Genomic DNA, 12,016 nt, shown 5'->3' on the forward strand with positions numbered 1-12,016 from the left:
TAAGGAGTGGAGAAAGACAGAAAGAGAGAGTAAGGACTGGAGAAAGACAGAGTAAGAAAGAGAGAGCAAGGAGTGGAGAAAGAGAGAGTAAGGAGTGGAGAAAGACAGAAAGAGAGAGTAAGGAGTGGAGAAAGACAGAAAGAGAGAGTAAGGAGTGGAGAAAGACAGAAAGAGAGAGTAAGGAGGAAAGAGAGAAAGACAGAGAGAGAGTAAGGAGTGGAGAAAGACAGAAAGAGAGAGTAAGGAGTGGAGAAAGACAGAAAGAGAGAGAGTGGAGTAAGGAGAGTAAGGGAGAAAGACAGAAAGATTAATGAGTGGAGAAAGACAGGGAGAGAGATTAATGAGTGGAGAAGGACAGAAAGAGAGAGTAAGGAGTGGAGAAAGACAGAAAGAGAGAGTAAGGTGTGAGAAAGACAGAAAGAGAGAGTAAGGAGTGGAGAAAGACAGAAAGAGAGAGTAAGGAGTGGAGAAAGACAGAAAGAGAGAGTAAGGAGCTGGAGAAAGACAGAGTAAGTAAACAGTGGAGAAAGACAGTAGAGAGAAAAGAGTAAGGAGTGAGGAGTGGAGAAAGACAGAGAGAGAGTAAGGAGTGGAGAAAGACAGAAAGAGAGAGTAAGGAGTGGAGAAAGACAGAGAGAGAGAGAGTGGAAAAGACAGAAAGAGTGGGGAAAGACAGAAAAGAGAGTAAGAGTGGAGAAAGACAGAGAGAGTAAGGAGTGGAGAAAGACAGAAAGAGAGAGTAAGGAGTGGAGAAAGACAGATTAAAGTGGAGAGACAGAGAAGTGAGTGGAGAAAGACAGATAGAGAGAGAGTAAGGAGTGGAGAAAGACAGAGAGAGCGAGTAAGGAGTGGAGAAAGACAGAAAGAGAGAGTAAAGGACTGGGAGAAAGAGAAGGCAGGAGTGGAGAAAGAGCAAGGAGTGGAGAAAGAGAAGAGTGGAGAAAGACAGAAAGAAGAGTAAGGAGTGGAGAAAGACAGAAAAGAGAGTAAGGAGTGGAGAAAGACAGTAGGAGTGGAGAAAGAGAGTAAGGAGTGAGGAAAGACAGAGTAAGTAGTGGAGAAAGACAGAAAGAGAGAGTAAGGAGTGGAGAAAAAGACAGAAAGAGAGAGTAAGGAGTGGAGAAAGACAGAAAGAGAGAGTAAGGAGTGGAGAAAGACAGAAAGAGAGTAAGGAGTGGAGAAAGACAGGGGGAGAGATTAATGAGTGGAAGGACAAAGAGTAAGGAGTGGAGAAAGACAGAGAGAGTAGGAGTTAGGACTACTAGAGAGAGTAAGGAGTGGAGAAAGACAGAAAGAGATAGTAAGAGTGGAGAAGACAGAAAGAGAAAGTGGGTGGAGAAAAGACAGAGGTGGAGAAAACAGGAGTGAGGAGTAAGGAGAAAGACAGAGAGAGAGTAAGGAGTGGAGAAAGACAGAAAGAGAGAGTAAGGAGTGGAGAAAGACAGAAAGAGAGAGTAAGGAGTGGGGAAAGACAGAAAGAGAGAGTAAGGAGTGGAGAAAGAGAGTAAGTGAGTGGAAAAAGGAGTGGAGAAAGACAGAAAGAGAGAGTAAGGAGTGGAGAAAGACAGAAAGAGAGAGTAAGGAGTGGAGAAAGACAGACAGAGAGAGAGTAAGGAGTGGAGAAAGACAGAAAGAGAGTAAGGAGTGGAGAAAGACAGAAAGAGATAGTAAGGAGTGGAGAAAGACAGAAAGAGAGAGTAAGAAGAGAAAGGGAGAAAGAGAGAGTAAGGAGTGGAGAAAGACAGAGAGTAAGGAGTGGAGAAAGACAGAAAGAGAGAGTAAGAGTGGAGAAAGGAGAAAGAGTGGAGAAAGAGAGGAAGAAAGAGAGAGTAAGGAGTGGAGAAAGAAGAGAGAGTAAGGAGTGGAGAAAGACAGAGAGAAAGAGTGGAGAAAGAGAGAGAGTAAGGAGTGGAGAAAGACAGAAAAAGAGAGTAAGGAGTGGAGAAGACAGAAAGAGAGAGTAAGAGTGGAGAAAGACAGAAAGAGAGTAAGGAGTGGAGAAAGAAAGAGAGTAATGAGTGGAGAAGACAGAAAGAGAGTAAGGAGTGGAGAAAGACAGAAAGAGTAAGGAGTGGAGAAAGACAGAGAGAGAGTAAAGAGTGGAGAAAGACAGAAAGAGAGAGTAAGGAGTGGAGAAAGACAGAAAAGAGTAAGAGTGGGGAAAGACAGAAAGAGGGAAGTAAGGAGTGGAGGACAGAAAGAGAGAGTAAGGAGTGGAGAAAGAGTGGAGAAAGAGAGAGTAAGGAGTGGAGAAAGACAGAAAGAGAGAGTAAGGGAGTGGAGAAAGACAGAAAGAGAGAGTAAGGAGTGGAGAAAGACAGAGAGAGAGTAAGTGGAGAAAGAGAGAGAGTAAGGAGTGGAGAAAGACATAAAGAGAGAGTAAGGAGTGGAGAAAGACAGAAAGAGAGAGTAAGGAGGGAGAAAGACAGAGAGAGAGTAAGGAGTGGAGAAAGACAGAAAGAGAGAGTAAGGAGTGGAGAAAGACAGAGAGAGAGTGGAGAAAGAGAGTAGGAGTGGAGAAAGACAGAGAGAGAGAGTAAGTGGAGGAAGACAGAAGAGAGTAAGTTTAAAAGTAAGGAGTGGAAGAAAGACAGAAAGAGAGAGTAAGGAGTGGAGAAAGACAGAAAGATCAATAGAGTTAATGTGGAGAAAGGACAGAGGAGTAGACATACAGAGTAAAGTGGAGAAAGACAATTAAGGAGTGGAGAAAGAGAGAGTAAGGAGTGGAGAAAAAGAGAGAGTAAGGAGTGGAGAAAGACAAGAGTGAGAGAAGTAGGGAGTGGAGAAAGACAGAAAGAGAGAGTAAGGGAGTGGAGAAAGACAGAGTAAGGAGTGGAGAAAGACAGAAAGAGAGAGTAAGGAGTGGAGAAAGACATAAAGAGAGTAAGTGGAGAAAGAGAGAGATTAATGAGTTAAGGAGTGGGAGAAAGACAGAAAGAGAGTAAGGAGTGGAGAAAGACAGAAAGAGAGAGTAAGAGTGGAGAAAGACAGAGAGAGAGTAAGGAGTGGAGAAAGACAGGGGGAGAGATTAAAGGAGTGGAGAAAGACAGAAAGAGAGAGTAAGGAGTGGAGAAAGACAGAGAAAGAGAGAGTAAGGAGTGGAGAAAGACAGAGAGAGAGTAAAGAGTGGAGAAAGACAGAAGAGAGAGTAAGGAGTGGAGAAAGACAGAGGAGTGGAGAAAAAGAGTAAGGAGGGAGAAAGAGAGAGTAAGGAGTGGAGAAAGACAGAGAGAAGAGTGGAGAAAGACAGAAGAGAGAGTAAGTGGAGAAAGACAGAAAGAGAGAGTAAGGAGTGGAGAAAGACAGAAAGAAGTAAGGAGTGGAGAAAGACAGGGGGAGAGATTAATGAGTGGAGAAAAGACAGAAAGAGAGTAAGGAGTGGAGAAAGACAGAAAGAGAGAGTAAGGAGTGAGAAAGACAGTAAGAGTGGAGAAAACAGAGAAAGAGAGTAAGGAGTGGAGAAAGACAGAAAAGAGAGAGTAAGGAGTGGAGAAAATAAGGAGTGGAGAAGAAGAGTAAGGAGTGGAGGAAAGAGTGGGGAGTGGAGAAAGACAGAAAGAGAGAGTAAGGAGTGGAGAAAGACAGAAGAGAGTAAGGAGTGGAGAAAGACAGAAGAGCTAAAGGAGTGGAGAAAGACATAAAGAGAGAGTAAGGAGTGGAGAAAGACAGAAAGGTGGAGAGGAAAAGAGAGAGTAAGGAGTAGAAAGACAGAAAGAGAGAGTAAGGAGTGGAGAAAGACAAAAGAGAGTAAGGAGTGGAGAAAGACAGAAAGAGAGAGTAAGGAGTGGAGAAAGACAGAAAGAGAGAGTAAGGAGTGGAGAAAGACAGAAGAGAGAGTAAGGAGTGGAGAAAGGGAGAGTAAGGAGTGGAGAAAGAGAGAGTAAGGAGTGGAGAAAGACAGAAAAAGAGAGTGAGGAGTGGAGAAAGAGAGAGTAAGGAGTGGAGAGAAAGAGAGAGTGGAGAAAGACAGAAAGAGAGAGTAAGGAGTGGAGAAAGACAGAAAGAGAGAGAGGAGAAAGACAGAGTAAGTAAGTGGAGAAAGACAGAAAGAAAAACAGAGTAAGGAGTGGAGAAAGACAGAAGAGAGAGTATACTACTAATTTAAAAGTACATTGTAGAAAGAGAGTAAGGACTGTAGAAAGACAGAAAGTAAAAACAAAATCTCCTGGCCAGTGGGAAAGACAGAAAGACCTTCGCGAGTGGGAAAGACGAACCAGAGAGCTAACCGGCCTTGATAATGCTCACTTTGGATTACAGACAGAAAGAGAGAGTAAGGAGTGGAGAAAGACAGAAAGAGAGAGTAAGGAGTGGAGAAAGACAGAAAGAGAGAGTAAGGAGTGGAGAAAGACAGGAGAGAGAGTAAGGAGTGGAGAAGGACAGAAAGAGAGAGTAAGGAGTGGAGAAAGACAGAGAGAGGAGTGGAGAAAGACAGAGAGAGAGAGTAAGGAGTGGAGAAAGACCGAAGAGAGAGTAAAGTGGAGAAAGACAGAAAGACAGTAAGGAGTGGAGAAAGAAGAGAGAGTGAGGAGTGGAGAAAGACAGAGAGAGAGTAAGGAGTGGAGAAAGACAGAAAGAGAGAGTAAGGAGTGGAGAAAGACAGAAAGAGAGAGTAAGGGAGTGGGAGAAAGAGAGAGTAAGGAGTGGAGAAAGACAGAAAGAGAGTAAAGTAGTGGAGAAAGACAGAAAGAGAGTAAGGAGTGGAGAAAGACATAAAGAGAGAGTAAGGAGTGGAGAAAGACAGAAAGAGAGAGTAAGGAGTGGAGAAAGACAGAAAGAGAGTAAGGAGTGGAGAAAGACAGAAAGAAGAGTAAGGAGTGGAGAAAGACAGAGAGAGAGAGTAAGGAGTGGAGAAAGACAGAATAAGTAGTGGAGAAAGACAGAGAGAGAAAACAGAGTAAGGAGTGGAGAAAGACAGAGAGAGAGAGTTATACTACTAATTTAAAATGTACATTGTAGACCCCAATCAATAGAGTTATGTGACACTGTAGACATACACAGTAAAGTAAAAACAAAATCTCCTGGCCAGTACGGGTATCGAACCCGCGACCTTCGTTATTAGCAGACGCTCTAACCAACTGAGCTAACCGGCCTTGATAATGCTCACTTTACGGATTACAGACAGAAAGAGAGAGTAAGGAGTGGAGAAAGACAGAAAGAGAGAGTAAGAGTGGAGAAAGACAGAAAGAGAGAGTAAGGAGTGGAGAAAGACAGAGAGAGAGAGTGAGTGGAGAAGGACAGAAAGAGAGAGTAAGGAGTGGAGAAAGACAGAGAGAGAGAGTAAGGAGTGGAGAAAGACAGAAAGAGAGAGTAAGGAGTGGAGAAAGACAGAAAGAGAGTAAGGAGTGGAGAAAGACAGAAAGAGAGAGTAAGGAGTGGAGAAAGTGGAGAAAGAGAGTAGGAGTGGAGAAAGAAAGAGTAAGGAGTGGGAAAGACAGCTCAGAGACGGAGTGGAGAAAGACAGAAAGAGAGAGTAAGGAGTGGAGAAAGACAGAAAGAGAGAGTAAGGAGTGGAGAAAGACAGAGAGAGAGTAAGGAGTGGAGAAAGACAGAAAGAGAGTAAGGAGTGGAGAGACAGAAAGAGAGAGTAAGGAGTGGAGAAAGACAGAGTAAGGAGTGGAGAAAGACAGAGAAGAGAGTGGGTGGAGAAAGACAGAAAGAGAGAGGGAGTGGAGAAAGACAGAAAAAGAGAGTAAGGAGTGGAGAAAGAAGAGAGAGTAAGTAAGGAGTGGAGAAAGAGAGTAAGAGTGGAGAAAGACAGAAAGAGAGAGTAAGGAGTGGAGAAAGACAGAAAGAGAGAGTAAGGAGTGGAGAAAGACAGAAAGAGAGAGTAAGGAGTGGAGAAAGACAGAAAGAAAAGAGAGTAAGGAGTGGAGAAAGACAGAGAAAAGAGAGTAAGGAGTGGAGAAAGACAGAAAGAGAGAGTAAGGAGTGGAGAAAGACAGAAGAGAGAGTAAGGAGTGGAGAAAGACAGAAAGAGAGAGTAAGGAGTGGAGAAAGACAGAAAAGAGAGAGTAAGGAGTGGAGAAAGAGAGAGTAAGAGTGGAGAAAGAGAGAGTAAGGAGTGGAGAAAGACAGAAAGAGAGAGTAAGGAGTGGAGAAAGACAGAAAGAGAGAGTAAGGAGTGGAGAAAGACAGAAAGAGAGAGTAAGGAGTGGAGAAAGACAGAAAGAGAGAGTAAGGAGTGGAGAAAACAGACAGAGAGAGTAAGGAGAGGAGAAAGACAGAGTAAGTAGTGGAGAAAGACAGAGAGAGAAAAACAGAGTAAGGAGTGGAGAAAGACAGAGAGAGAGAGTTATACTACTAATTTAAAATGTACATTGTAGACCCCAATCAATAGAGTTATGTGACACTGTAGACATACACAGTAAAGTAAAAACAAAATCTCCTGGCCAGTACGGGTATCGAGTGCGACCTTCGCGTTATTAGCACGACGCTCTAACCAACTGAGCTAACCGGCCTTGATAATGCTCACTTTACGGATTACAGACAGAAAGAGAGAGTAAGCAGTGGAGAAAGACAGAAAGAGAGAGTAAGGAGTGGAGAAAGACAGAAAGAGAGAGTAAGGAGTGGAGAAAGACAGGGAGAGAGATTAATGAGTGGAGAAGGACAGAAAGAGAGAGTAAGGAGTGGAGAAAGACAGAAAGAGAGAGTAAGGAGTGGAGAAAGACAGAGAGAGAGAGTAAGGAGTGGAGAAAGACAGAAAGAGAGAGTAAGGAGTGGAGAAAGACAGAAAACAAAGAGTAAGGAGTGGAGAAAGAGACGCTCTAACCAAGAGTAAGGAGTGGAGAAAGAGAGAGTAAGGAGTGGAGAAAGACAGAAAGAGAGAGTAAGGAGTGGAGAAAGACAGAAAGAGAGAGTAAGGAGTGGAGAAAGACAGAAAGAGAGAGTAAGGAGTGGAGAAAGACAGAAAGAGAGAGTAAGGAGTGGAGAAAGACAGAAAGAGAGTAAGGAGTGGAGAAAGACAGAGTAAGTAGTGGAGAAAGACAGAGAGAAAAAAAGAGTAAGGAGTGGAGAAAGACAGAGAGAGAGAGTTATACTACTAGAGAGAGTAGTGGAGAAAGACAGAGTAAGTAGTGGAGAAAGACAGAGAGAGAAAAACAGAGTGAGGAGTGGAGAAAGACAGAGAGAGAGTAAGGAGTGGAGAAAGACAGAAAGAGAGAGTAAGGAGTGGAGAAAGACAGAAAGAGAGAGTAAGGAGTGGGAAAGACAGAAAGAGAGAGTAAGGAGTGGAGAAAGACAGAAAGAGAGAGTAAGGAGTGGAGAAAGACAGAAAGAGAGAGTAAGGAGTGGAGAAAGACAGAGAGAGAGAGTAAGGAGTGGAGAAAGACAGAGTAAGTAGTGGAGAAAGACAGAGAGAGAAAAACAGAGTAAGGAGTGGAGAAAGACAGAGAGAGAGAGTTATACTACTAATTTAAAATGTACATTGTAGACCCCAATCAATAGAGTTATGTGACACTGTAGACATACACAGTAAAGTAAAAACAAAATCTCCTGGCCAGTACGGGTATCGAACCCGCGACCTTCGCGTTATTAGCACGACGCTCTAACCAACTGAGCTAACCGGCCTTGATAATGCTCACTTTACGGATTACAGACAGAAAGAGAGAGTAAGCAGTGGAGAAAGACAGAAAGAGAGAGTAAGGAGTGGAGAAAGACAGAAAGAGAGAGTAAGGAGTGGAGAAAGACAGGGAGAGAGATTAATGAGTGGAGAAGGACAGAAAGAGAGAGTAAGGAGTGGAGAAAGACAGAAAGAGAGAGTAAGGAGTGGAGAAAGACAGAAAGAGAGAGTAAGGAGTGGAGAAAGACAGAAAGAGAGAGTAAGAGTGGAGAAAGACAGAAAGAGTGGAGAAAGAGACAGAGGAGGGAGAAAAAGAGAGTAAGGAGTGGGGAAAGACAGAAATAGAGATAAGGAGTGGAGAAAGACAGAAAGAGAGAGTAAGGAGTGGAGAAAGACAGAAAGAGAGAGTAAGGAGTGGAGAAAGAGAGAGTAAGGAGTGGAAGAAAAAGAGTAAGGAGTGGAGAAAGAAAGACAGAAAGAGAGAGTAAGGAGTGGAGAAAGACAGAAAGAGAGAGTAAGAGTGGGGGACAGAAAGAGAAAGAGAGAGTAAGGAGTGGAGAAAGACAGAAAGAGAGAGTAAGGAGTGGAGAAAGACAGAAAGAGAGAGTAAGGAGTGGAGAAAGACAGAGAGAGAGAGTAAGGAGAGGAGAAAGACAGAGTAAGTAGTGGAGAAAGACAGAGAGAGAAAAACAGAGTAAGGAGTGGAGAAAGACAGAGAGAGAGAGTTATACTACTAATTTAAAATGTACATTGTAGACCCCAATCAATAGAGTTATGTGACACTGTAGACATACACAGTAAAGTAAAAACAAAATCTCCTGGCCAGTACGGGTATCGAACCCACGACCTTCGCGTTATTAGCACAACGCTCTAACCAACTGAGCTAACCGGCCTTGATAATGCTCACTTTACGGATTACAGACAGAAAGAGAGAGTAAGCAGTGGAGAAAGACAGAAAGAGAGAGTAAGGAGTGGAGAAAGACAGAAAGAGAGAGTAAGGAGTGGAGAAAGACAGGGAGAGAGATTAATGAGTGGAGAAGGACAGAAAAGAGAGAGTAAGGAGTGGAGAAAGACAGAAAGAGAGAGTAAGGAGTGGAGAAAGACAGAGAGAGAGAGTAAGGAGTGGAGAAAGACCGAAAGAGAGAGTAAGGAGTGGAGAAAGACAGAAAGAGAGAGTAAGGAGTGGAGAAAGAAGAGTAAGGAGTGGAGAAAGAGAGAGTAAGGAGTGGAGAAAGACAGAAAAGAGAGTAAGGAGTGGAGAAAGACAGAAAAGAGAGAGTAAGGAGTGGAGAAAGACAGAAAGAGAGTTAAGGAGTGGAGAAAGACAGAAAAGAGAGTAAGGAGTGGAGAAAGACAGAAAGAGAGAGTAAGGAGTGGAGAAAGACAGAGTAAGTAGTGGAGAAAGACAGAGAGAGAAAAAAAGAGTAAGGAGTGGAGAAAGACAGAGAGAGAGTTATACTACTAGAGAGAGTAAGGAGTGGAGAAAGACAGAGTAAGTAGTGGAGAAAGACAGAGAGAGAAAAACAGAGTGAGGAGTGGAGAAAGACAGAGAGAGAGTAAGGGTGGAGAAAGACAGAAAGAGAGAGTAGAGTGGAGAAAGAGTAAGGAGTGGGGAAAGACAGAAAGAGAAAGAGTGGAGAAAGAGAGAGTAAGGAGTGGAGAAAGACAGAAAGAGAGAGTAAGGAGTGGAGAAAGACAGAAAGAGAGAGTAAGGAGTGGAGAAAGACAGAGAGAGAGTAAGGAGAGGAGAAAGACAGAGTAAGTAGTGGAGAAAGACAGAGAGAGAAAAACAGAGTAAGGAGTGGAGAAAGACAGAGAGAGAGAGTTATACTACTAATTTAAAATGTACATTGTAGACCCCAATCAATAGAGTTATGTGACACTGTAGACATACACAGTAAAGTAAAAACAAAATCTCCTGGCCAGTACGGGTATCGAACCCGCGACCTTCGCGTTATTAGCACGACGCTCTAACCAACTGAGCTAACCGGCCTTGATAATGCTCACTTTACGGATTACAGACAGAAAGAGAGAGTAAGCAGTGGAGAAAGACAGAAAGAGAGAGTAAGGAGTGGAGAAAGCGAGAGTAAGGAGTGGAGAAAGGAGAGAGTAAGAGTGGAGATAGACAGAAAGAGAGAGTAAGGAGTGGAGAAAGACAGGAGAGAGAGTAAGGAGTGGAGAAAGACAGAGAGAGAGAGTAAGGAGTGGAGAAAGACAGAAAGAGAGAGTAAGGAGTGGAGAAAGACAGAAAGAGAGTAAGGAGTGGAGAAAGAGAGAGTAAGAGTGGAGAAAGACAGAAAGTAAGAGAGTGGAGAAAGACAGAAAGAGAGAGTAAGGAGTGGAGAAAGACAGAGTAGAGTAATGGAGAATTGGAGAAAGACAGTAAAAGAGAGAGTAAGTTATAGTGGAGAAAGACAGAAAGAGAGAGTAAGGAGTGGAGAAAGACAGAAGAGAGAGTAAGAGTGGAGAAAGACTAGAAAGAGAGTAAGGAGTGGAGAAAGACAGAAAGAGAGTAAGGAGTGGAGAAAGACAGAGAGAGAGAGTAAGAGTGGAGAAAGGACAGAAAGAGAGAGTAAGGAGTGGAGAAAGACAGAGAGAGTAAGGAGTGGAGAAAGAAAGAGAGAGTAAGGAGTGGAGAAAGACAGAAAGAGAGAGTAAGGAGTGGAGAAAGACAGAGAGAGAGTAAGGAGTGGAGAAAGACAGAAAAGAGAGAGTAAGGAGTGGAGAAAGACAGAAAGAGAGAGTAAGGAGTGGAGAAAGACATAGAGAGAGAGTAAGGAGTGGAGAAAGACAGAAAGAGAGAGTGGAGTGGAGAAAGACAGAAAGAGAGAGTAAGGAGTGGAGAAAGACAGAAAGAGAGTAAGGAGTGGAGAAAGACAAGAGAGAGTAAGGAGTGGAGAAAGACAGAGTAAGTAGTGGAGAAAGACAGAGAGAGAGAAAAAAAGAGTAAGGAGTGGAGAAAGACAGAGAGAGAGAGTTATACTACTAATTTAAAATGTACATTGTAGACCCCAATCAATAGAGTTATGTGACACTGTAGACATACACAGTAAAGTAAAAACAAATTCTCCTGGCCAGTACAGGTATCGAACCCACGACCTTCGCGTTATTAGCACGACGCTCTAACCAACTGAGCTAACCGGCCTTGATAATGCTCACTTTACGGATTAGAGACAGAAAGAGAGAGTAAGGAGTGGAGAAAGACAGAAAGAGAGAGTAAGGAGTGGAGAAAGACAGAAAGAGAGAGTAAGGAGTGGAGAAAGACAGAGAGAGAGAGTAAGGAGTGGAGAAAGACAGAAAGAGATAGTAAGGAGTGGAGAAAGACAGAAGAGAGAGTAAGGAGTGGAGAAAGACAGAAAGAGAGAGTAAGGAGTGGAGAAAGACAGAAGAGAGAGTAAGGAGTGGGGAAAGACAGAAAGAGAGAGTAAGGAGTGGAGAAAGACAGAAAGAGAGAGTAAGGAGTGGAGAAAGACAGAAGAGAGAGTAAGGAGTGGAGAAAGACAGAAAGAGAGAGTAAGGAGTGGAGAAAGACAGAAAAGAGAGTAAGGAGTGGAGAAAGACAGAAAGAGAGAGTAAGTGGGAGTGGAGAAAGTAAGGAGTGGAGAAAGAGAGAGTAAGGAGTGGAGAAAGAGAGAAAACTACAGAGTAAGGAGTGGAGAAAGAAGAGCTAACAGAAAGACAGAAAGAGAGAGTAAGGAGTGGAGAAAGACAGAAAGAGAGAGTAAGGAGTGGAGAAAGACAGAAAGAAGAGTAAGGAGGAGAAAGACAGAAGAGAGAGTAAGGAGTGGAGAAAGACAGAAAGAGAGAGTAAGGAGTGGAGAAAGACAGAAGAGAGAGTAAGGAGTGGAGAAAGACAGAGAGAGTAAGGAGTGGAGAAAGACAGAGTAAGTAGTGGAGAAAGACAGAGAGAGAAAAAAGAGTAAGGAGTGGAGAAAGACAGAGAGAGAGAGTTATACTACTAATTTAAAATGTACATTGTAGACCCCAATCAATAGAGTTATGTGACACTGTAGACATACACAGTAAAGTAAAAACAAATTCTCCTGGCCAGTACGGGTATCGAACCCACGACCTTCGAGTTATTAGCACGACGCTCTAACCAACTGAGCTAACCGGCCTTGATAATGCTCACTTTACGGATTAGAGACAGAAAGAGAGAGTAAGGAGTGGAGAAAGACAGAAAGAGAGAGTAAGGAGTGGAGAAAGACAGAAGAGAGAGTAAGGAGTGGAGAAAGACAGAGAGAGAGTAAGAGTGGAGAAAGACAGAAAGAGAGAGTAAGGAGTGGAGAAAGACAGAAAGAGAGAGTAAGGAGTGGAGAAAGACAGAAAGAGAGTAAGGAGTGGAGAAAGACAGAAAGAGAGTAAGGAGTGGAGAAAGACAGAGAGAGTAAGGAGGGAGAAAGACATAAAGAGAGAGTAAGGAGTGGAGAAAGACAGAAAGAGAGAGTAAGGAGTGGA

General features: G+C 43.2%; 5 non-coding genes across 5 annotated transcripts; all 5 read right to left on the bottom strand.

The window, feature by feature from the left end:
• Positions 1 to 7,492: 7,492 nt before the first annotated feature.
• trnai-aau lies at positions 7,493 to 7,566 on the bottom strand. Its single transcript has one exon. It is a non-coding gene; the product is annotated as a tRNA-Ile (tRNA).
• An 811-nt stretch (positions 7,567 to 8,377) lies between these two features.
• Positions 8,378 to 8,451, bottom strand: trnai-aau. Its single transcript has one exon. It is a non-coding gene; the product is annotated as a tRNA-Ile (tRNA).
• Positions 8,452 to 9,477: 1,026 nt separating this feature from the next.
• Positions 9,478 to 9,551, bottom strand: trnai-aau. The gene has a single exon. It is a non-coding gene; the product is annotated as a tRNA-Ile (tRNA).
• A 1,078-nt stretch (positions 9,552 to 10,629) lies between these two features.
• trnai-aau lies at positions 10,630 to 10,703 on the bottom strand. Its single transcript has one exon. It is a non-coding gene; the product is annotated as a tRNA-Ile (tRNA).
• An 899-nt stretch (positions 10,704 to 11,602) lies between these two features.
• On the bottom strand, positions 11,603 to 11,676 carry trnai-aau. The gene has a single exon. It is a non-coding gene; the product is annotated as a tRNA-Ile (tRNA).
• Positions 11,677 to 12,016: the final 340 nt, after the last annotated feature.

The sequence above is a fragment of the Oncorhynchus gorbuscha genome, unplaced genomic scaffold (genome assembly GCF_021184085.1).
Source record: "Oncorhynchus gorbuscha isolate QuinsamMale2020 ecotype Even-year unplaced genomic scaffold, OgorEven_v1.0 Un_scaffold_4695, whole genome shotgun sequence".
Classification (NCBI taxonomy): domain Eukaryota; kingdom Metazoa; phylum Chordata; class Actinopteri; order Salmoniformes; family Salmonidae; genus Oncorhynchus; species Oncorhynchus gorbuscha.